Source organism: Vicugna pacos, chromosome X (genome assembly GCF_048564905.1).
Source record: "Vicugna pacos chromosome X, VicPac4, whole genome shotgun sequence".
Taxonomy (NCBI): domain Eukaryota; kingdom Metazoa; phylum Chordata; class Mammalia; order Artiodactyla; family Camelidae; genus Vicugna; species Vicugna pacos.
Genome location: NC_133023.1, coordinates 78011181 through 78033568, shown reverse-complemented (window position 1 = coordinate 78033568; position 22388 = coordinate 78011181). Strand labels below are relative to the sequence as shown.

General features: G+C 44.4%; 1 pseudogene; it reads left to right on the top strand.

The window, feature by feature from the left end:
- Positions 1-286: 286 nt before the first annotated feature.
- LOC140691942 (nuclear RNA export factor 3-like) lies at positions 287-19965 on the top strand (annotated as a pseudogene).
- Positions 19966-22388: the final 2423 nt, after the last annotated feature.

The following is a 22388-nucleotide window of genomic DNA, read 5'->3' as shown; positions in this document are numbered from 1 at the left end:
TCTGTTCCTTCAGGTAGCATCTCAATGACTCTAGACAAGTTCTGGCACTTCATTAAGTCTCAGCAACATTAGAAAGCTAGTGTTTCGACTATCAGGGTCTCCTTGTGAGGAGTACATGAAAGAACAGATGCAATGTAGCAAGTATAGAGCCTGGCCTACCTCTGGTACTCAGAGTTCTCTGGATTTGCAGAATGAAGGAACACAATGTAATGCAGTTGATATAGTCTGGCAGTGTTCCCTGTGTTTGTAGCCACAAGCACCTGGATTGCCTAAGCCTCTTGACTCTAGTTGGCCTCATCTGCAAGGTTATTTCAGATGGAAACACTTTTCTGGGTGTTGCCTGGTAGCAAATTCAGGGGGCAGTAATTACCGGAAGTTAGCTCTTCTCTGGCCCCCAGGGATCTCCTCTCTATGCCCCTTGGGGAAGAAACTTCCTGTTTGGACTCCATCTTGTTTGTCTGGTTCTGACAAGGTGGTTAGGGGCCGGCTCGCAACTTCCTCTGAAGTCGTCTTTAATATTCTCGAAACCTTTAGCTCCAGACCCCAAGGATTCTCTTCACAAGCAACCTGTGAGGACAGTGGTGACAGGTCACTGCCTTCAGGCCACGCCATGGGTGAGTTGGTCAGCATGATGTCTTGTCCTGATCCCCACAGGGCACGAGGGGTTCTGGGTTCCCTCCCCGACCCAAACCCGCAAGACACCCACCTACCCACCTCCCTTTAGAGAAGGGGTGGAGAGGGCCCAGACTGACTACTTTTCACTCCCCTGAGGAAATGGGCCAAGAGGGCTCTGGCACACCCACGCTGGTTCTGGACACCCCCCCCCCGCCCGACCCTCCCCTCCCCGCCCGCCCACCCAGCCACCCGCGCCATGGAAGTGGTCACGGGTGAGGTGAATTTTTGTCCCTGGTTAAGAACAGGCCTGAGTTATGTGATCTTCTCTGGCCTAGTGTGTGGAGAGTGGGGAGGGTCACCTAGGTGAGGGGTGGAGTTGGTGTAAACTAACAGTTTTGGGATTTGTACTAGAGGTGGGGGAGGGGCAGGAAACCCACCGTTACATTGACTCTTACAGTAACTAGTCAGGATAAATTGTATTAGTCCACAGAGGCTTCCTAAGGCTTGGTTTATTGCCCGGCATACAATCTATTCTCGAATGTTTGATGAATAGTTGTTATTGTGCATTGTTCTATGTCAAATACACTTGTTAATTTATTTAAGTCACATTTAAAAATGTCCCTCTGAGTTTCTGTCTGCCATTTTATGTGTCACTCAGTGAGCTGTCTTAAAATTTCCCACTGTGACTGTGGATTTGTCCATTCTCGATTTATTTCTGTCAGTTTTTGCTTTGCCTATTTTGGCTCTGTTTTAAGATATGCATAAAAATTTACAATTTTGTATTAATATCTTCCTATTGCATTGATCTTTTATCATAAGGAAACCTCTCTTTCTCATAATTTTTTTTCTTTTAAGTGTACCTTTTCTTTCACTAATATGGTTATAGCAGCTTTCTGTAGGTTAGTGTGGAAAAGATAGACATTTTGTGATTTTTTTAATTTTCAAATTTTCTAGATGATTTAATTTTGCATGTGTCTCTTATTTTAAGCAGCATTTGATGGAAGGTTTCTTGTCCATCTGATAATATCTTTCTATTTGGAATACTTAGTCTGAAACTTTCAAAGTAAAAATAGGTGTAATTTGATTTACATATACTATATTACTGTATGTTAATTTTTACCTCTCCTAATTCCTTTTCCTTTCCTTTCTTTTGAAATGATTAGTATTTTGTAACTATTAAATTCTTACTTCATGTGGATAGATATTTAAACATTCTTTGCAATTCTGGTAGTGTTTACCCTTCAGATTTCAATGTACCTTTGTTTTTTCTCCATCTACTGTAAATTAGTTATTTAAAACTACTCAAACTTTTAAGGGACCTTGAAACACTTTGATTCCATATACTCTCTCCAAATTTATTGTCATGCATTTTAATTCTATACATATATATTTAAACTCCCAGAAGAAATTGCTTTCACTGTGTTATATAGTCAATACACATTTAAATTTGCCTATGTATTCATAAATATCATTAGTCTTTCTTTCCTGTATCTGTGTGCCTACACCTGGGATCCTGTTTCTTCTGCTCAAAGAAGAACCTGTAATAATTTTTCAGTTTGAGTCCTCTGGTCACAAATATTCCTAGTGTTTGTTACATGATGATGAAATGAATGTCTTCTCTTTAGGAATGTTTTTCCTTGAAGCATATTTCTTCTCCTACTGATATCGTTATGCTGACTTGCTATCTTGTTACTTTCAGAAATTTCTCAAAAGGTCTCTTCTAATACTTCTTCTCTACTGTTCCCTGTCCTTTCTGGGACTCACATTAACCACGTGTTAAGTATGTTCACTACATCTCCTTTGATTCTCTTTCCCTCACCTTTGGTATTCTCCAGTTATGTCTCTTCAGGCTTCATTCTGGATCTTTTTGTCAGACTTACCTTTCATTTCTCTAATTCTTCCGTTAGGCAGGTGAATCACCTCTGACCCTTGAGCCGTCACAGCACAGACTTCAGAGTAGATTCTACTGCCCCCTCCAAGCAGAGGAGAGATTTGAGAGTTAAAAATGAACAACCACTTGTCCCAGGTCACCCAGGTCTGAACAGGGCAGAGCAGGGACTAACATCACAGATTAAACTCTAGATCCAAACCCTTTCTTCTGTGCTTGTTCTCTTCTTGACCATGAATGCTCCCCACCTCTCATCTCCCGAGAAGTGGAACTTCTATTTAATTATAAAAATCAGTGATATTTCTTCATTAAGCATGATATTCCCGAAGGACTCTTATATTGGGACCATCGATATGTTGTTCTCAATTTCAGAGCCCACTGACCAAGGGAACCCTTTACAAAGAAGAGTAAGATGCTGGGATACACACCGAAGGAGATGCAACGAGTGGCTTGAACCAGTCACTTCCCAGCAGCGGCAGGATAAAGATTCAGTAACAAGTGATGCTCACATGAGCACTCAAGGAAGATAGTAAGTGACCAGTCAGAATGGCTGATGTGGACCAACCAAGGAAAAATAAAACCCTGTAGTTAAATATGTCATTCTTCTCTCCAACCTGGAAGAGTGAGGAATGACAGGATCAGGTTCATGATCAAGTAAACTTTATTGTAGCTCTGGTATCATTGGGGAAAATGTTTACAAGACTTTCTGAGCATATATGGACCCCTTTCTTGTCTCCACTTCCCCACAGTGCTCCCTATGCCATTCCACCCTCTCATCAGAGAGGCAATTTTCAGGAAGGAGACCAAGCTCATGTTAACATGGAGACAGAGCAGAAGCCTCCAGAGAGAAGAATGGAGAGAAGCAGGCGGGCTGAGACCATGGGAAGCTGGTTCAAGATCACAGTGAGTGTCCTGACTAAATGGACCTAATACGTAGAAGAAGGTGAACAGAGGGAGTTGTGTTGGAATCGGGTAGAGATGGTATGAACTTTCCTGGGGCAGAGGAGTTGGTTATGTGTCTTGTTATTATTAGAAGTTAACATCCTAGACCATCTAAGAGAAGATTCAGAGAAGCAATATGAAGGGAACAGACTGACTGCAGGGAGCATGGGAGAGGTTGTCTAAAAGCAAAGGAGGAAACTACTGTCAAGATGGAGCAACTTCATACCACAAAGCTCAGTTTGGCTCAGGCTGAGTGTGGGAGGAGGCTGCGTCTCTGGGGTCCTTGTCAGAGGGGCAGGCCAGGTCTGCCTTAGGTAGGGTCTCTTGGAACTTTACAAAAAGAAGTACGTGTTAAGCATATTAAGTTGATTATTTCAAGAAAAGTGTTTGAGGGGAAGAAACGATATTTAGAAAATCCACATGTGGTACAATAACAAATATCGACCTAGCGTAAAAAATTATTTAAAGCTTGAAAAAAAAAAGTCTGAAAGGAAGACCTGGTTGGGTCTTATCTTAAACTTATATTCTATTGTATCAATTTCCTCTCCCATTTTTCTCTTTGCCCCCCAGATTCCATTTGGCATAAAATATGAGGAGAAGTGGCTGCTGAATTTGATTCAGAAGTACTGCAGTGTCCCCTTCACTCCAGTTGAAGTAAGAGAGGACGTCGAGGCCAATGAGAGGAAACGGGGTAGATGGATGGTCCAGATGAGAAATGACTCTGGTCTCATATTGTCTTTCTCTTGTCACTCCCCGTAGTTTCATTATAAGCAAATGCAGGCCCAGTTCTTTGTTGAGAATGCCAACGTTGCCTTTGCTCTGAAGAATGTCAGTGGCAAGATTTGCACTGAGAACAATGAAAGGGTATGTGTCAAGGGCACCTGGGAGCAAGAGGGCAGGGCAGGGGCATGGTCTTGCTTGATCCCAAGGCTCAGATTTCTGGTGCTTACCCAGCCCCTCTTATGCTCTCTGCAGATATCTGTCTTTGTTGACCCCTGTGATGCACTGTATTCTATGCAGAAGGAGCTGCAGTCAGAAAAGGTGGAGCAGATAAAGGTAATGCAGACTCAACACAAGTTCTGCCCCACAGCCAGATCCACCTATTGCTCCCCAATCAACACCTCAGACTCAGAGCCACTGAACCCCGTCTTTAACTCTGCAGCTGACCATGAACAAACTGTTTGATGCCTCCCAGGCATTTCTTAACAGCCAGAGACTCTGCTTTGGATCTGGTATGGCTATAGCAGTAATCCCAGGGCAGGTGAGGGCAGAGGGGTCTGCCTGAGAAAGACCTTCGGGATCGTAACTCTGGGAGGGGTTGGTGCAGGCAGGACCCTCTCAGCTTTCTGTTTCCCTCCTGTTGGCTTCCTGGAGGCTTGATGACCTGTAATGTTGAAATGCCACGGAATCCGAGATATCGCATGCCTGCCCCTCTGCAGATCCGTGGAGAGAACATGCCCAAGGTGAGGACTTAGGCCCAATGTTGGGACTGATGGTGAGGGTGGGACAGATTAGGCAGAAGAGGCAGATTGGCCTCAAACATCCCCTGTTGGGGTCCTCACTCTCTTTCTCCATCATAGATTTTGTCCTTGGATTTGAGCAACAAGAGACTCTGCCAGCTGGGTGGCCTGTCTGATGCTACACAGAATGCTTCTGACATCAAGAATTTGAACGTCTCCAGTAGTGAGGTGAGGTGTGGTACCCAGATCCCTCTTTGAAGAGGAGATGGGAGGGCTCATGGGAAGGTGACAGAGGAAGGGAAGTGAATTTGTTGGAAAAGGAAGGGACGACTGGGGGTGCAGTACCATCCTGGCTCTCTTTCTCTGGTTCATGTGGTTCCTCCACATAATAATAGGTAAAGTCTTCAGGGGAGTTGGACAAGGGCCAGAGATTGGAACCAGAACTTATTTGCACAGACAGAAACACCCTGTGCACCACCTTTCCTGATAAGTCAACCAACATAAGGTCAGTTGTACCGTCTGTCATTTCTTGGGAGCCTGAGCTATCCCTGACAGTGCCTGTTTGCAAGAGGCAGCAGTCCTGATCCTGTGGGAGGGCCACAGGTTCTATGCTCTCCTCTCTGTGTCCTTCATCTGTGCTTAGAGATCTCTTTCCCTTCTTCTGATCTGCTCACTTGTTCTGATCTGAGGTATGTTTCCCACTTCTCTGTACCCAGCGTTCTCTAATATGCCACCCAAGAATGTCGTAGGGGAAGCAGGACCCCCTCTCCTCACCAGGACCATGAGTCAGCAGCCTTGAGCCAGATGCTGGTGCCCTGGACTGAGAAGAGTTCTCCAGCCTAGATCCACATGCTGAGACAGGCCTTCCTCTTTCATGCTTAGAGAGGGCTTTCCTCCCCTGTTCTGAGAGAGGCTCTTCTTCCCTTGAACCAAATGGGTCTCCCTACTTGTCCAAGGCTGACTTGATCGTTTTCCTGCCCCATATTGAGTGTAAGGACATGGTGGCTCCTGTCATGACATCCATTACTTTGGACTAATGCCAGGAGCTGGGCCCTTCTTGGGGGAAAAGGCAGGATTCCTGAGTTAAGGGGCCAGAAGTTGGCCGCAGACAGTGAGCAGAGGGCTTCCCGAGGGGAAGTGAAAGGCAGAGGGCAGAGGTGGTGGAGGAGACAGAAGGACAGGCCTCTCAGGGACACTTGCCCTTCCATCCCAACACACGTCACATCATCCTGCATGGTCCTTCAGAGGAGCCCTGAGTAGCCTGACATGGATATGAATCCTCAGATAAAGAACTAATAAGATAGGTGCAGGGACCGCCATGAGAGAAGACGGTGCTCGTGAGAGGGGGGCATAGACCCTCACTCAGCCCCATACTGAGCTGGGAGCTGACCCTTTACTCTTCTGGGGAAGGTCTGCCCCTGTGGCTGCTGTTTCCAACGCCCAGCTCAGACTGAGCTCACACAGGTGACAGAGACTCAACCAGCATCCAGCAGGCCCCAGGCCCAACGTGTGCATGGTTACCATCCTTACCTCGGGTCCCTGGGACATTCGGGGGCAGGTGAAGGAAAGGGCTGCAGCAGGGGAGCCGGTTCCCCTTTCTTCTCTCTTCTTCCCTGATCCCCCACCCCAAACCATGGGAGAGGTTCTTTCCCTTCCCTTCACTTTGCTTTCTCTCCCTTGTCTCTGTGCCCCTATGTCTCTGTCTTCTCTTCTTCATCCTTCACTTCTTTTTTGTCTTAATCCCCCTCCATTTCCCTCCCTGCCTCACTAACCTCCTTGGCCCAGCATCCTGGGCCATCCCTGGTGGGTGTCCTTGTGTTGGCAGGATGCAGGACCCCCAGGAAGGATGAAGAGCCCCTAGCTCCAACCTCATTCCCTCTTCCCTCCAAAGCCTACAGTGGGGACCTGCAGGAAGGGAGGGAAGGGAAGGAAGCCTGCTTCCTTGTTGCTTCTTGTGGCACCTGGAGAAGGGAGTCAGGGCAGTCTAGGTGGGAGGTACCCAGGAGGGAAGGAGTGGAAGGAGAGGGATGGAGGGAGGCAGGCAGGTAGGGAACACTCTTCTGGTGTATCAGTCCATGTGGAAGGTGCCCAGGGCCGGGGAGTGTAGGTGGACACACTGGACTGTGTCTGGTGTAAGTGTACTTGCTCCCACGAGAAGAGACCGCTTTGTAGTTTCACTGACTTTTCATCTTGGCAGCTCCATCCTGGAATTGTTCCCCAAGTTATTACGCTTGGTAAGTGTATTCCTCAATCACTGACTCCTCTAACTGACACTGACACCGCCCACAAACTACTCTGAACCCTTTAGGTCTTGCCTGAGTTCGATTTTTGAATGTGGCCCTTAAACGTTCTGGGGGCAGAGGGAGGGTACAGCCTCTGTGGGAAGCTCACAACAGCTCTGGGTCTTCTTCGACCACGTCTGCCACAGCCTTCAGGGACCTCGTGGTGATGACCCGAAGTGTAGTCCTGCCCTCAGATTTTCCAGGGCCCTTCCACAGTTGACCTCTGACCCTCACCCTCCTGGGCCCGTCCTTTTCCTTGACCATCCAGAAGTGCCTCTTGGTCTGCACCACTGACTTCCTCTTCCCTCTCACAGGATGGCCAGGAGACACCCCCACCAGCTAAGTTAGGTGTGGACACCCGTAAGAGCTTACCAGCCTGCGAGGTGAGCACGGAGAATCAAGCAGGGCTTTGGGTGGTGCGTGAGGAGAGGGTATCAGCCCTGGTGCTGAGGACTGTTTTGATTCCAGGGAAGCTTCTTTGGATCTGATCAGCTGAAGAGTCTTATCTTGCAATTCCTGCAGCAGTGAGTACTGCTGGCAACCTGAGGAAGGGGAGGGCTGGGACAGCTGAGGCCACCCAAGCTCAGCTCTGCTCACGGGAGTTTCCAAGTCTCATTTGAGGTCTGGACCACAGAGACAGACTGTGCTCATGGCTCCCCGACAGGTATTACTTGATCCACGACTCTGGAGACCGACAGGATCTCCTGGGTGCTTATCACGACGAGGCCTGCTTCTCCCTGACCATTCCCTTCAACCCCGAGGACCCAGCCCCGTGAGTATCACAGCTCACACTCTGCTCCTGGGCCGTGTGGCTCCCCAGCAGACGCAGGGCAGCTCCTGCAAACCCCCACACTGGGGCCGCCCATCTCCCCCTGCTTCTCTTTTTCTCCCAGGAGCAGCTTGTGGGAGTACGTCAAGGACAGTAGGAATATGAAGAAGCTCAAGGACCCCTGTGAGTGTGTGATGAGGAGGCGGAGCGGGAAAGGGGGCGGGAAGGGGTCAGTCCTAGGGCCCAGGGCGTGGCAGCCCCTGACCTTCCCTCGCTTCTCCTCCCCCCACAGACCTGCGGGTCCAGCTGCTGAAACACACAAAATATGACATTGTGCGCTCCCTCTGCCTGTTGCCCAAAACTCAGCATGACCTCAGCTCCTTCGTGGTGGACATGTGGCTCCACACGGTGAGCGCCTACTTCCATCTTGGGCCGCAGGTGGGTAGGAGGTTTAGGTGGTGACTGAGCGCCTGGGCTCTTCCGTTTCAGAACACGATGCTCTGCTTCTCTGTCCACGGGGTGTTCAAGGAAGGTGAGTGTGTGTAGACCCCCCGTCCCCAGATGCCCCACTGCTCCGTCCCCCTGGCCGGGCTCCCTCTCAGCACCCTCCCAGCCACCCCGATCCCTCCCCTTCTCTTCCCGGCCCCTCTGTGTTCTCCAGCCCTCGCTCTTCCCACAAAGGACCCAGGTCTGACCTGCGTTCATGCCTGTCTGCCCCGCACACCCTGGGCGTTAGGGACACAGGCTGTGGAGTTTGATGGCTCTCATCCCAGAGCCTTCCTATGAGATCCGGGGACCATTACTTAACCTCTCAGTTTCCTCATTTGCAGAATGAGGTATTAGCATCCATGTCTTGGGCAGCAGTGACAAATGCATCAATGAACTGGTGAAGTGGTTGTCACGGGCCCGCGCACAGTAGAGGTCCTGCCACCAGCAGCAGGTTGCTCCTATAGCTGCCCTCCACATTCCCGACACCCTGGCGCCCAGTGAGCACCTGTCCCCTCAGCATGAGTTTCCAGTCAGACTCTGTCTGCAGACCCCTGTGTGAGCGTGTAAAGCAGGTGGGGCTCTCGGGGGTACTGATGTTTGCTTTTTGTCGTTGAAGTGGAAGGAAGGTCTCAGGGTTTTGTTCGTGCCTTCACCCAGACCTTCATCGCTATCCCTGCCAGCCATTCCAGGTGAGTGCTGTGTGGTGGGTGGGAACCCCTGTCCCAGCCTGGGCTCAGGGGTGTGGGAATGTGATGGTGCCCACCTTAGGTTTTCTCAATACTGTGGAAAGCCAGCAGGTAGATCCAAGGAGCAGTCTAGCCTAGTGGTTAAGAAGGGCATGGGCTCTGGAACTGGAATGTGGCTTCTCTCCCTGGTCCCAACACTCATTGGCTGTGTGGCCTTGGTCAAGTCACGTGGCCTCTGTGCGACTCGGTGTCTTCCTATGACAGTAGATTTCAGATTGTCCACTCCTTGGGCTGTTGTAAAGGGTAAACGTGAAACTGTCCCTGAGTTGCAGGTAAACGTCCTAATGTCATGAAGACGGTGGATAATCTCCCCAAAGGTGGGCTTGTGGGAGGGGCATAGGTACCAGCCAAGGAACCTGGGGGACACACACAGGAGGACGGTGGAAGGAATCTGGTTGCTGAGTGGCAGTGGGAGCAGGATTGTTGTTGGGGGTGTGGGGTGGTCCATCTGTCCAGCTGTTGAGGGCCCATTTTTCCTCCAGTCTGTGCATCGTGAACGACGAGCTGTTTGTGAGGGATGCCTCCCCCAGTGAGCCTCAGAATCTTCATTCTCTATCCCAATTCCTGCTACCTCTGCCAGCTTCACACTCATCTTCTCCCCAGAGCAGCGGGAAATGGTGTGCACGTTCTCCACCTACTGTGGGATGAACCTCCAGTGGTCTCAGAAGTGAGTGCTGGGTTTGCATGGGGATAGGAGGGAGCTGGGAAGAGCAAAGGAATGATTAATGGGAAGTTGAATACAATTCATTTTCCTCGTTTATTTCAGTCATTTTACTCTGATCATTTCGATCTCTGTACATATTAAGCCACCTAGTTGTTTTGAGCTGGCAGGTGTTACTTTTATGAATTTCATGGACCCTGACCCTTTATTAACAGACAGCTGGGTGTTCCTGATACACTGTGTATGAGGTTCATTCCACTCTATATATCACAGTAAACGTGGAGGGGGGAATCATCATCAATCACCCAAAGATAACCCTTGAATGTTTTCATCTTTATTATATTCTGGAACTTTGCTTATGCAGGTGTTTACATATTTATGCATGTATTTATATTTGTATATTTATCTACAGAAAACTAGCTCTCATAATGAGAGAGAGACAGTGAGAGACAGAGAGAGAGAGAGAGGGAGAGAGAGAAAGAAAGAGAGAGAGAAGGAAACAGACAGAGGCAAAGAGAAAGAGGCTTGTGGCTGAATGGGGAAGAGGGGTCCAATTAGGGACTTTTAACTCTTCAGTGCCTTTAAAGTTGAGCAAGTGTACAAGCTAATGTGAAGGGGCCATCTCATCTCATTTTTAACTCCCTGAATTTGCCTATACATTCCTTTCTCTTTTTACCTTCTTATTTCTACTAGAGAGTTAATGAGACACCTCTAATGGAATTATATACATTTAAAATCAAATATATATTTGGTTATTAGTGATTAAGAAAATGGACAATTAAGTGTCCAAAAATGCTAGTAATTCTTGGATTTTTGCCTCTCACGGAGGCAGCAGATGGCTGAAGTCCTGCTGTGACATGGCTGGATGATGCATGATCTGAGGACCCGTGCACTGGTGACTGTGGGTCGGATCCAGAATTTCCCTATAAATATATTAACATACCAAACAGTCCAGGAGCAGCAGTTAGGCAAACACCACGCTTTGCTGCCCTGGTGCCATCTCTCACTGAGCTCACCAGGTGAGTCAAAGGCAAGCCTGTCTTCCCAGCATGGGGAACTGGATTAGGATCTGCTCAGAGGCACATTGTTGGGCAGCTCTTATGAGCTTCTGAGCCTCCCAAGAACCTAGAGATCCTTCTGACTCCAAAACTTTGAACTCAAGGCATATCAGAGAGATATTTGTTTCCTTCATAAAGATATCTGTCCTCTCATTAGGAGAAACAGTGAGGAGTGACTTTTCACATTGCCTGTCTTAGTCCTGAGGCTCAGGCAGCTTCTATTTCTGTGTCCCAACATTTAGAAGGCAATGAAATCCCACCACATGCCATATACTTTGGCCAGGCTTTCTCAGTCACCCCTCAGGACTCTCTGTGATGAAGGTTTTGTGAGTCCCATGTCACAGATGCCCAAGTCAATCTGACAGAGCCTCAGTCACCTCTCTGGATGAGTGGCAGGATGGGATGAGGTTCTATCCCTCGCCCTCTCTGGAGGACACAGAGCAGCCTTCCTTTTAGAAGATGGGCTTCCAGGGCTGGAAAAGTGGTCATTTGCTCTCCTCTGATATCGAGGCCTCTCAGGTACGCACTCAGAAAGCCCCTCTTGATGATTAAGATCATAGTGCACGTACATGGGCACGTCCATTCATTCCCTTGGAAAAGCATTCACTGTGTTCAGTTTCATGGGGAGATGAAATAGAATCACAACGGAGCTGACAACGTGTGTGTGTGTGTGTGTGTGTGTGAGACAGACTTTGTATAGGAAATTTATAAAGTCATTACTTATAGAAGTACAATATGTCAGGTAAAAATGTGGAGATGACATACCTCGGAGAGGCAGGCATTTTTTCCTTTACCTCAGAGTCCCCCTTCTCCTGTGTGCAGGAGAACTTTTGGGGATTGGGGAAGATACAGTGTCATTGTAGGAGGAAAGCCCTTCAGGGTCATGTCTGGAAGGTTCCACAGAGGGACCTTTTCCGATACCCAGAGCAAAGATCAGGGAGGTGAGCCTAAATGAAGGGGCAACTCTGGCTGCCTTCAGCGAAAAGGAAGCTGATAAGGGCATAGTCGTTCAGCCCTGGACTTCCTGAGCCGTCCCAGGTCCTTGCTGTCTGCAGCCGAGTGCTCTTGGTAAGAACCTTCCCTGGATCATGACAGGATCAGCACAGGGCCTGGCACCCAGAGAGAGCCCAGTGCTTGTCTGCTTACTTCACCTCTATTCTCTTCCTGTATTTCTTCACCCTCAGGTGGGTTCATCCCTAACTTTGTGCTAATCACCACTCCTACCATTCACATTTTGACTGAGTGGTAGGATTAATAATAATAATACTAATAAAGCCAAAACCCCCACAATAACAGTAATAAAAGATACCAACAATTATAGCACACACATGGATAAGTTACTTGCTCAAGATCGGTCAACCAGCAAGTAATAGTTCTAGCATCAAATCCTGGTCTTCTGACCCAAAAGGCCCTGCTCCTAACCTCTGCTTCTATATTGACTGTACTTCTGTGTTAAGACAGACAGAGGCCAGCACAAGGGAAGGGACTCAGCCCAGGTCCTTTGCTCAGTTGATGGGTCTGGAACTGGATACAGGTTTGATGACTCCCATGTTCTGTCTAGCTGACCTGTTCCTATTCTTTGCTCTTCTGTACTAATTCTTCTCCCTGGGTCTCAATAAAAAATTACTTCTGGTCAAACTAGAATGAAAAAAAGGAGACAGGAAAGCATGTGGTAAAAAGAAATGACGAGATGGAATCAAAGTTCACTTCCTGCTGCTGCATTTCCAGATGCCGTTTCAAATTTTCTATTTTATAGACCAAAAGAGGCAAGGTGGGCTGGGAGTAATATATCCCAAAGTCCTAGATATTCCGCATGCCAGATATTCTTTGAGGTTTTTTCCTTTTCTTCTTACAACAAATCTAGAAGTAGGTACCCTTAGTCTCATTTACAGAGGCCAATCTCAGACTCACAGAGTAAGTAAATTTTCCAGGGTCAAATGTCTACCCTTTGCCCTCTACACAGGCCAATCAGCAGCTCCCATTTGGATGACACACTTCTAGGGTTTAAAGACTGATAGTGGAAAACTTGCCTGATGTGGAATGTGGGCTGTGTCATGCTCCCCACTGGGCATGAAGATGATGTTGGGGATGAAACCCTGCCCCATGGGCCAAGAGGCCTGGGTGTGGGGGCCACACAGATGGACTGACTCCTGAGATGCTGAACTAGAACCAGGAAGCAGCTCAAGCTGTTGCCCTTTGGAAAGAGAACCTGAATGGTGGGATATTGACATGTACACAACTACTATATGAAAAGGCTTTTACGTTTTATCTCCTTTAATCCTAAACTTTATTCAAGACCAGTATGTATTTATCAATGACCAGAAACAGATTTTTTTGCATTTTTTAAATTGAAGTATAGTTGATTTACAATACTGTGTTAATTTCAGGTGTACAGAAAAGTGATTCAGATATATATATATATATATAACTGAGTCCCTTCCCCTGTGCTGGCCTCTGTCCTAACACAGAAGTACAGTCATATAGAAGCAGAGGTTAGGGAGAGGGCCTTTTGGGTCAGAATGTGTATATATATATATATATATATATATATATATATATATATATATATACATACATATATATACATACATATATACATATACATATATACATATATATATATATACACACATTTGTATTATTTTCCGCTATAGGTTATTACAAGATATTGAATATAATTCCCTGTGCTATATAGTAAATCCTTGTTGTTTATCTATTTTATGTGAAACAGATCAAGACAATTTATTTGACAGTTTTCTGTGTGTGTGTGTTTGTGTATGTTTCTTTGTCTCAAACTTTTTCACATCAGTTATTCATAAGCTAACTCACACCAGTCATTCCTAAACGAACTCATGCAGCTTTCTACTGAGTTCACTTAGGGGCTGGATTTCCAGTCCCAGGACTTGAAGATTCTGCACGAATTCAGAAGGATTACTGCCAGTGTGTGAAGTCTAGACATCTTGGCCCATAGCTGGAATCCATTCAGCTACCTTGCTCCCCACCAACACCACAGCCCTTTCTATCCTCCACGCTTTGCCAAGGCCCCAGTTCACTTTCACACCTGCAGTTCTGACAATGGTCACCAGGTGGCAACGCTCTCCATTTTCTACAGATTTTTCTTTCTGCCCGCACCGCTACCCACCCCCCCCGCCCCAAAAAGACATCATTTTTATGAACAGAAGCAAAAAGTTTCCTCAAAGGTCTTAACTTTCCTTGAAAAATTCAGATGTGTATAAAAAGACTAAAAGGACATCTGTGTGGTTTCCATCCAGCTTCTCCTTAATTTATTCATGTGTCTTGTGTATGTACTGTGTGCCAGGCACTGTCAGTCCAATTCCTTATCTGCATCCCAACCTCCCCTCTCTTCACCTCCAGACCTGCATAACTGGAAGTGCCCACAGGAAGCAAGATGGATGTTAGTGCCCACTCCATGGGGTATGAACTCAGACTCTATTCCAAGCAAGGTCAGTCCAAGCCTGACGCTGGATCATGGCATCCAGCATCAAAACAGGAGATGATGCAGCTGAGTGGGAGAGGTTGTAGCTTGGGAAACTGTGGCACCTTTAACTCACACCCCCACCCTCTTACACAGGACTAACAGCCTATTACCTTCTCCTGACAGACCTCACTCACAGAGAGCAAAGGACCAGGCAAACAGTGTTGGTTTCAGTCTTGCTTCTTCTCATGGGCTTGAGCTAGAGGTTTTGCTTTCTCTTTGGTCCTTTGCTCTATCGGAGTGGTGCATTTCGGATTTGGTTCTGTATCTGTTTTATCTCTAAGAGGGTGGTTCTATCCATTCAGTCACCTGACAGGTCCATTTGAGGTGACATGGGGTTTTTGCTTCCTGTAAGAACTTCTCTACTTGTTAGGGGAGCCTGGGTCAATAACCAGAGGAGGCAGAAAAGAGGTATTGAGCTATCAAGACAAACACAAGACCAAGACTCTGGTCCAAACATCTGATTCTCTTCACTTAGTGAAATGGTTTTCAGATTTCTTACATGCTACTCACCTCTTCTCTGGTTTCCTTTTACACCTGACACTCTAATATAATTCCTTTCTCTCCTGTCCACAAATGTGCACCCACGGTAAATTCCTCTATTAATTAGTAGTAGAGAAATTTTTCTAAATATGACTTCAAATCCAGAAACAATCTGATTTCATTAAAAACTGCATGGCAAAAAAAACCCATAAGCAAGGTAAAATTAAAAATTACAAATTGGGAAGCATACAACTTATGTCACAGACAAAGGTTATATACCTTGTAGTAGAAAGATTATGAAAAAGGAAAAACAAATTAGAACATTCTGAAGGAGAAAGGACACTAGATACAAAGATACATTTCACTGAAAAATGTTCCTTAAACATATAAAAAACCCTGCTAAACCTAACATTTGATAAGAGATGCAAAGAAAAAAAACCTGAGATGCCTCTTACCATTTACATAATCTGTGAGGAAACAGACAGTCACCTTGCTGGTGGTAATGTAACATGGTACAACTCCTAGCCAGGGGATTTGATATTGTTTTATAAAATAACCGGGATACTTACTGTTGGAACCAACAATATCTCTTCCAAGAATCTATCCCAAAGAGACAATGTGGAGACAAAAAGTCATAAACAGAAAGCCATTCCTGCCAGAACAATTCATATAGCAGAAGACAAGAGACAAAGACACATCCACCAATAGGGGGCTTGTTGAATAAGCTATGGTCCATCTGCATCTGAGAGGAAAATGTAGCTATGAAAAGCAATGAAGACTCCCTCTCTGTACTGCTATGGTGTCATCTCCAGGGTATATTGTTCAGTGAAAAAAGGCAGGTGCAGAAAAGTGTGTAGCGCTACTGCTGTCCGATATGGTAGCCACTGGCCTCAAGTATCTATATTAAATGACATGAAATTTAAAAATCAGTTACTCAGTCACAGTTGCCGCATTTTAGGTGCTAGATGTTCAGTTCCTGAAAAAGCATTCAGGCAGCTAATGACTCCTGTGATGGACAGTACAGATACAGAACATTTCCATCTCCACAGAAATTTCTGTTGGAAAGCATTGGTGTAGAATATGACAACTTTTACCTATGAAAAGGAGAGCAAACTAAAATACATGTTATATTTTTAAAAAGTGGTTAAAACAAGATGATAAAAATGCTTACCTATAAAGGAATAGAGGAGAAGCCCAGGATGCAAGCCAATGATGTACATTCTCTTAAAAATATAGATTTATTGGCTCCATGCACTGAGAAGGTCAAGAAACAATGAGCAACCCAATAGTAACTGGCAACTACAGTCCCTAGATTGAATTCTCTAAACACATTTCCCACTAAGAGTAACCAGGCTTCCTTGGAGAAATGCCTGATTTCTGGTCTTGTTAAGGATTGTACCAGTTGAGTCTGGACTGAACTTTCATACCAGAAAGTATGTTAAAAAGACTCATAACCTGAGGGGCTCCCAGTGGCCAAAGATAGAACAATTTGAACAACAAAAACTTTAGTGACTACAGTGCACTAAAACATGTCAACAACAGAAACATCTGTGAGCTGATGATGACACAAAAAAGCCAACAAAATCAACTCATTGTCCACCTTTGAGAATCCTAGGGAACAATTCATTTTAGAAAGTGGAAATATTGCAAAAAAATTGTATATTCACCCTACCTTTCCTGTGCATGTTATACCTATGCATAACCTAAGAGTTGATGAGGTGAAGATTCTTTTATAAAATAATTTCAGCTAATACATGCAGAAGAAATTGAAGAATTAGTATATCATACTTTTGCAATCTTCAATGAAATGTCGCTCTAGGCAGTGATCAATAGAGGCTGCAAAACATGATGGGAGAAGTAGATGGGAAATTTTATGATGGCTGCGTTATAATATTTCTGAGTTTGCCTTTCTTCAGTTATAAAATGGGGCCAGTTTTATCCATATTAGACAATTACTGGCAGGAACAAAGTATTTCAAGTCAATCCAGCATATGATACATGTAGTACTCAATAGATATGAGTCATCTTCTTATTCTATACCTGACCTTTCTTTAAAAGAGATTCTCAAATAGCATGGTTATAAGACAATAATGTGGAAATATTAAATGGAAGGGAAGTGTATAAGTTTTCATTATATATTCACTTCAGTGTCATTTCTTTGTGCTGGAGTCATTTCTCAGATAATTTATGGAAAAAGGAAAACAATGACTGGACCACTTCCATTGGGTATGCAAAAGAAAACTATTAGTCTGTTTCCCATTATTTCATATACTTTCCTATCCCACTTTTTATCTTCTGTGTTAATTTCTTAAGACTAACGTGTGTGTAATGTAACCCAGCAAGAATAGGCTTTGCAAAAGACCACTGCAATAAATCTCTGGTGGCCAGGCACATCACAGGTACTTAGGAGAGTCATTTCCCCTGTGCTGGACAGTTTTTGAATAAAACCTCTCAGATGTACAAGCTAATGAGATCCCATCCGGGAAAGCACTTTTGAGACCTTAGGTGGGATGGAGGGACAAATTATTTCTAAGTAATTACTTTCCAATCTGCACTACAGATATTTTCATACTCTGTGTTGAATGAATTCAGTAGGCATAAGTCCTTGCATTACTTTGCACTTGAACAGCCATTTGTGGATGGTCTTAAGGTGGTTGGAACTTAAACATGATATATTAGGACAGGGCCTCTGACCCAGAAAACCACGGGGACTTAACCTTTTGTGAATGAATGCATTTTTCTATCTCATGTATTTTCCACAACATTTCTTGGGGGGTAGAGGATACATCTCCACATCATTTTGTAGCTAGAGAAACAATAAGGTACAGAGGTTAAGTCACCTGGCTGGGGTTCATCCTCCTCTTAAGTGGAAAAGCAGAGACTGACACCCTATATGTCCAAGTGCAAACTGCATGATGCTCAGCTGCACATCACACTGTAATCAAGTAAGTCTTGCTTTTCCGCTGACCTACGGTGTCACTACTGAAATCTGTATCTTCGCTTCTGATACCAAGCTGTTAGTCCTGCCTGTATTTCTGCAAGTCAGTGAACATCGTCGTCAATTTCCTATTCTGTTAAAAAAAAAGAGAGGGAGAGAACATGTTTAGGTCATTTGTTTTTGAAAGTCAATTCCCAGACAACATAAGGAATATGCTCTGTCTAATAGAGGGACAGGTGTTATGCTGTTGATGACAAATTGAAGGAGCAGTCTTCAAATGCATGGAGATCAAAGGCGCCTGGATTCTTTGATGCATACTGATAAATCAACCTGTAAAAATGTTCTACTAATGGAAATCCTCTCCAGCAAAATCAGGCTTTGTAGGATTCCCCATATGCACACGCACACTGGGAATTCTCAATAGTTTTATTGTTACGCTTGAAAAACATGAAATTAGAAATTATTTTATTGTTATCATACTTAGTTGGATAATAAGGTTATTTTAAAATATTCTTAGTATGCAAAAATGTCCTGCTAATCATTGTCATTAGTTATTAATGCAAAAAGGTCTAGTGACATTTGCATCCTAACAGTGTGTGATGACCACATGAGCCGGCACGTTCTCCAAGGGCTGCTACCTACATGTGGTCTCCAGGTGTTTTGTGTGTGTATATGTGTGTGTGTGTGTGTGTGTGTGGACTTGGGGGGCTCCTAATGACATTGTATATACCTGAAGGATTACCAGTATCTCTCTGATACATATGGTGAGGAGTAGGATCTGCTCGTTCTTGAGTCTTTCCAAATGGCACAAGAGCTGGACCACACACTTCCAAGCAGACCGTGAGATGGAAGACAAGCCTGTCTGTGAACTCACCTGCTCAGATCAGGGGTGGATCCCTCCAGGATGTAAGGTGTGTTGGTCTGCCTAAATCCACTTCTAACCACTGATGTTGGGAGCTCCCATCTTGCAGCCATCAGCTGCAGAGTTCTGAGAAGCTGCATCCTCTCACCCACTCAACACCATGAGTTTCAGTCATCTGCATGAGGAGCTCTACACTTGGAGATAAAAATCCTCAAATTCCCAGCTCATGTGTGACACATCTTGTATCCATCCAGTCATATATTCATACATCTAACAGGCATTAAGAAGAAAGTCTACACTATCCCTTTGGTAAGTTTCAGGCTTCTCCAGAATGGAAACAAGGAAGAAAAGTATGGGAAGGCTCGTGTGGTAAGTTCAGATGTTAAATCTAAGAAGCGATGGCTCCTTCCCATTAAGATTTCAACCTGCTCAAGTCTCTTATAATTGATGATTTTAGAATATCATTTAATGCCATGGACTTCGGTCCACATCTCTTGTTACTGTCCTCTTTATATATGTATATATATATTTTTTCTTGCGCTTTACAACCAAATACTTGCAATGAATTCTTGGAACTCAATTCACATCCCCTGACCTTCCCTCCAACTCAGTCTTCATCCCTTCTCTAATGAGGAAGTCCCCCGACTCCTCCACTAAAATTTAGCTTGCCAAAGTCAACAGCTACCTTTTTGGCACATTGTACACCATGAGGGTTGAAATGCAGGTCAAATGGAGACAAAGTTTTCCCTTCCCAAGACAAAATTAATTTGCTTGTCCCCAGACAAGGATTACCTTGCCAACTGATGCTATCAGTTACCTGAAATCTAGAACTGTAAAATACTTACCATGGCAATCAAGTCAGATAATGGGGAAGTGTGTGCTACAGACAGTGGGCTTTCAAATGAAATATAAAATTTCTCAATGTATCTTACACTTTTGCATCATTGAAAGGGATTTTACAAATAGGTCTACAGCAGGATAACAATTTTTAGGGTCGCTTCACTAGACTCTGTCTTACCTGTTTCTCTTTTTTTTTCCCTCAAGGTCTTTCCAAGTATGGAGTTGAATCACCTGGAGTTGTAATGTTGTCTTACCCCTTGAGGTGTCTTATGATCCAGTGATTCCAGTCCTAGTTACATACTCGAGAAATAAAAAAATTTGTCTACGCAAAAATTTGTACAAAATGTTCATAACACCATTATTCATAACAGCCAAAAAGTGGAAACAAGACAAATGTCTATCAATTGATAAATGCATAAATAAAATTTGGCATATCCGTACAACAAAATATTATTCCGCTATGAAATGAATGAAGCACTGATACATGTACAGCATATGTGATCTTTGAAACCATTATACTAAGTGAATAGAGTCAAACATAAAAGACCAAATATATGATTCAATTTATAGGAAATGTTCAAGATAGGCAAATCCATAGACACAGAAAGGAAGTCATTGTTTGCCTGGAGCTAAGCATGGGTGCAAGGATTTACTGCTTTCAAGCATTATGGAAATTTTGGGAACCATGGAAATGTCTAAAAATCAATTATGGTGATGGTAGCATGCACTTACTAAGAATCATCATACTGTACTCTTAAAATGTATGAATTTAAAATGTATGAATGTAAATTTTACCCATAGAAAGATGTTGAAAATATGATGTTGACCTGGTCTTCCATTGACCACAGTTAACAAGCAAACTACATTCAGGATGTAGTTAAGGATGGTGATAGGAGTTGGTTATAAGGATTGCCGTCCTGCTAAATCACTACCTTCATTTCTGGGCCTGGATTTAGGAAGGGAGAACAAATGAGAAGCAACACCTTGAAGGGGTTGAAGGACACAAAGGAAATGTGGTTGTCAGCACTCACACACACACCATAGATAATTCATACATCTACCAGATTCTGTTATGAATTCTAGGACTCCCACAAGACACTTTGCTGGGCTCAAAGAGGACACATTCAGCTCACCAGTGCAAACAGCCATGCGAACTGTATCCTGAACTGTGCCCTTCAGTACATAAATGCCAGCCACACAGCATTGACAATGGGGAATATAAGAAACGCCGAATTCCAAATAATAGGGGGTTTTGAGAATTGATTCTGTCATATCCATAGGATGGAATTCTAGCCTGGCAGCAAAAATGAGAATGAAAGCAATGAGGAGAGAGGATTTATTGTCTATCAGATTAGCAACAATTCACATTATTTCTAAAGTGTGTAGAAACAAGAATTTTTCATACAGCACTGTTGGAAACATAAAATAGTAATAGTTTCCCCAATGTTGTGTTCATATAAAATATAATTTTCATGGTTTTGAAAGAACACGTTCAGGAACTTACAAAAAAATGCCTACTAAGGAATCTGCATATATGTGAACAAGAATGGTAAGTACATTATTATTTGTAATGGAAAACATGGTAAAGGAACTATATTCACCTCACTAGCACTGGAAAAGTGAATTCTGGAACATCCATGTGATGCATTGATACAATGATGGTCGATATAAACAAATAAATGAAATCATCAATTTAAAATGCTATATTAACGCATTTACATGGAAATATGGTCACAATAAGTGGCAAAGCAGGTTGCAGTGGTCATAAATGACACGGATCCATTTTTGCTTTTAAAGGTGTATATTTATCTAGAGGTCTTAAAATAAAAATGATCTTTTTGTGGAAACAAATATAAAAATAGTCCTTTTGTTGAACTCACATAGAGCTTTCTGTTCAACATAGAAAGAGGCTGGACTTTCTGTCTGGATACCTCAGTATCCCTGTAACGCCGGCAGTGTTCCCTTTCCACGCAGACTTCCGGAAAGCTCTGGGTTTTAGCCACAGCCCCTCCCGACCTTCAGGCTGTGATGTTCAAGCTGCAGTTCAGACTACTGTCACGAGGTGGCACCAACGTGCCGCCATCGTCAAATTTCTCTAAGAAGGCCGTTATTAAGAACTAAAAAATACCATCACTTTTCACAAAATCCAGCCTGTGAACCTATGTACAGAATGGTTCTAATTCTGTATGAAAAACGTATTAGGTGTCAAAGAAGACTGTAAAAACATATACTCCTGATCCTGCATGCGATGACGATGAAACATCAGGTGGCAGCAGCGCCTTGGCGGTGGTTTGCTGTTGAAGGGCTATGCAGGACTGGTGGGAGGTGACAGAGAGAATGAGGTGCCAGAGCGGGGTCTGGGCAGCTGTGTCCAGTGTCATGGACAGGGTATGACAGACAGAGGATAGGAGAAGGTCTGGACAGACTCAACAGGGGTGGGAAGATGGAGGGTGAACATCCTGCTCTCTGAGAAGGACCCCTCTGCAGTGTGGACACTTCAACCTACGCTGATGAGGGAAGAGATACATCAATGAACTCGATGTTCAGCAGATGGAACTGATTTACTAACACATTCACATTTTGCGAACATAATTAGTGTCTTAGTAAACAAAACATTCCAAAACTTTTCTAATTTTTGGCATAATGTACTCATTTTCTTTGACAAAGAAAAATGGAGACGGAAGCCACCTGCTGGCCAGAGCCAGGATTGCAGCTCTGAGGCTCAAACCAGGGAGCTTGGCAGAGTGAGGAGGAAGTTTGGAATCTGGGCTTTAGCCAGAATTTTCCGGAATTTTTCACTTACTGGCAGCAATTTCTCTGTATCCACCATTTTCTGGCACATCTAAATCTGAGATAGGA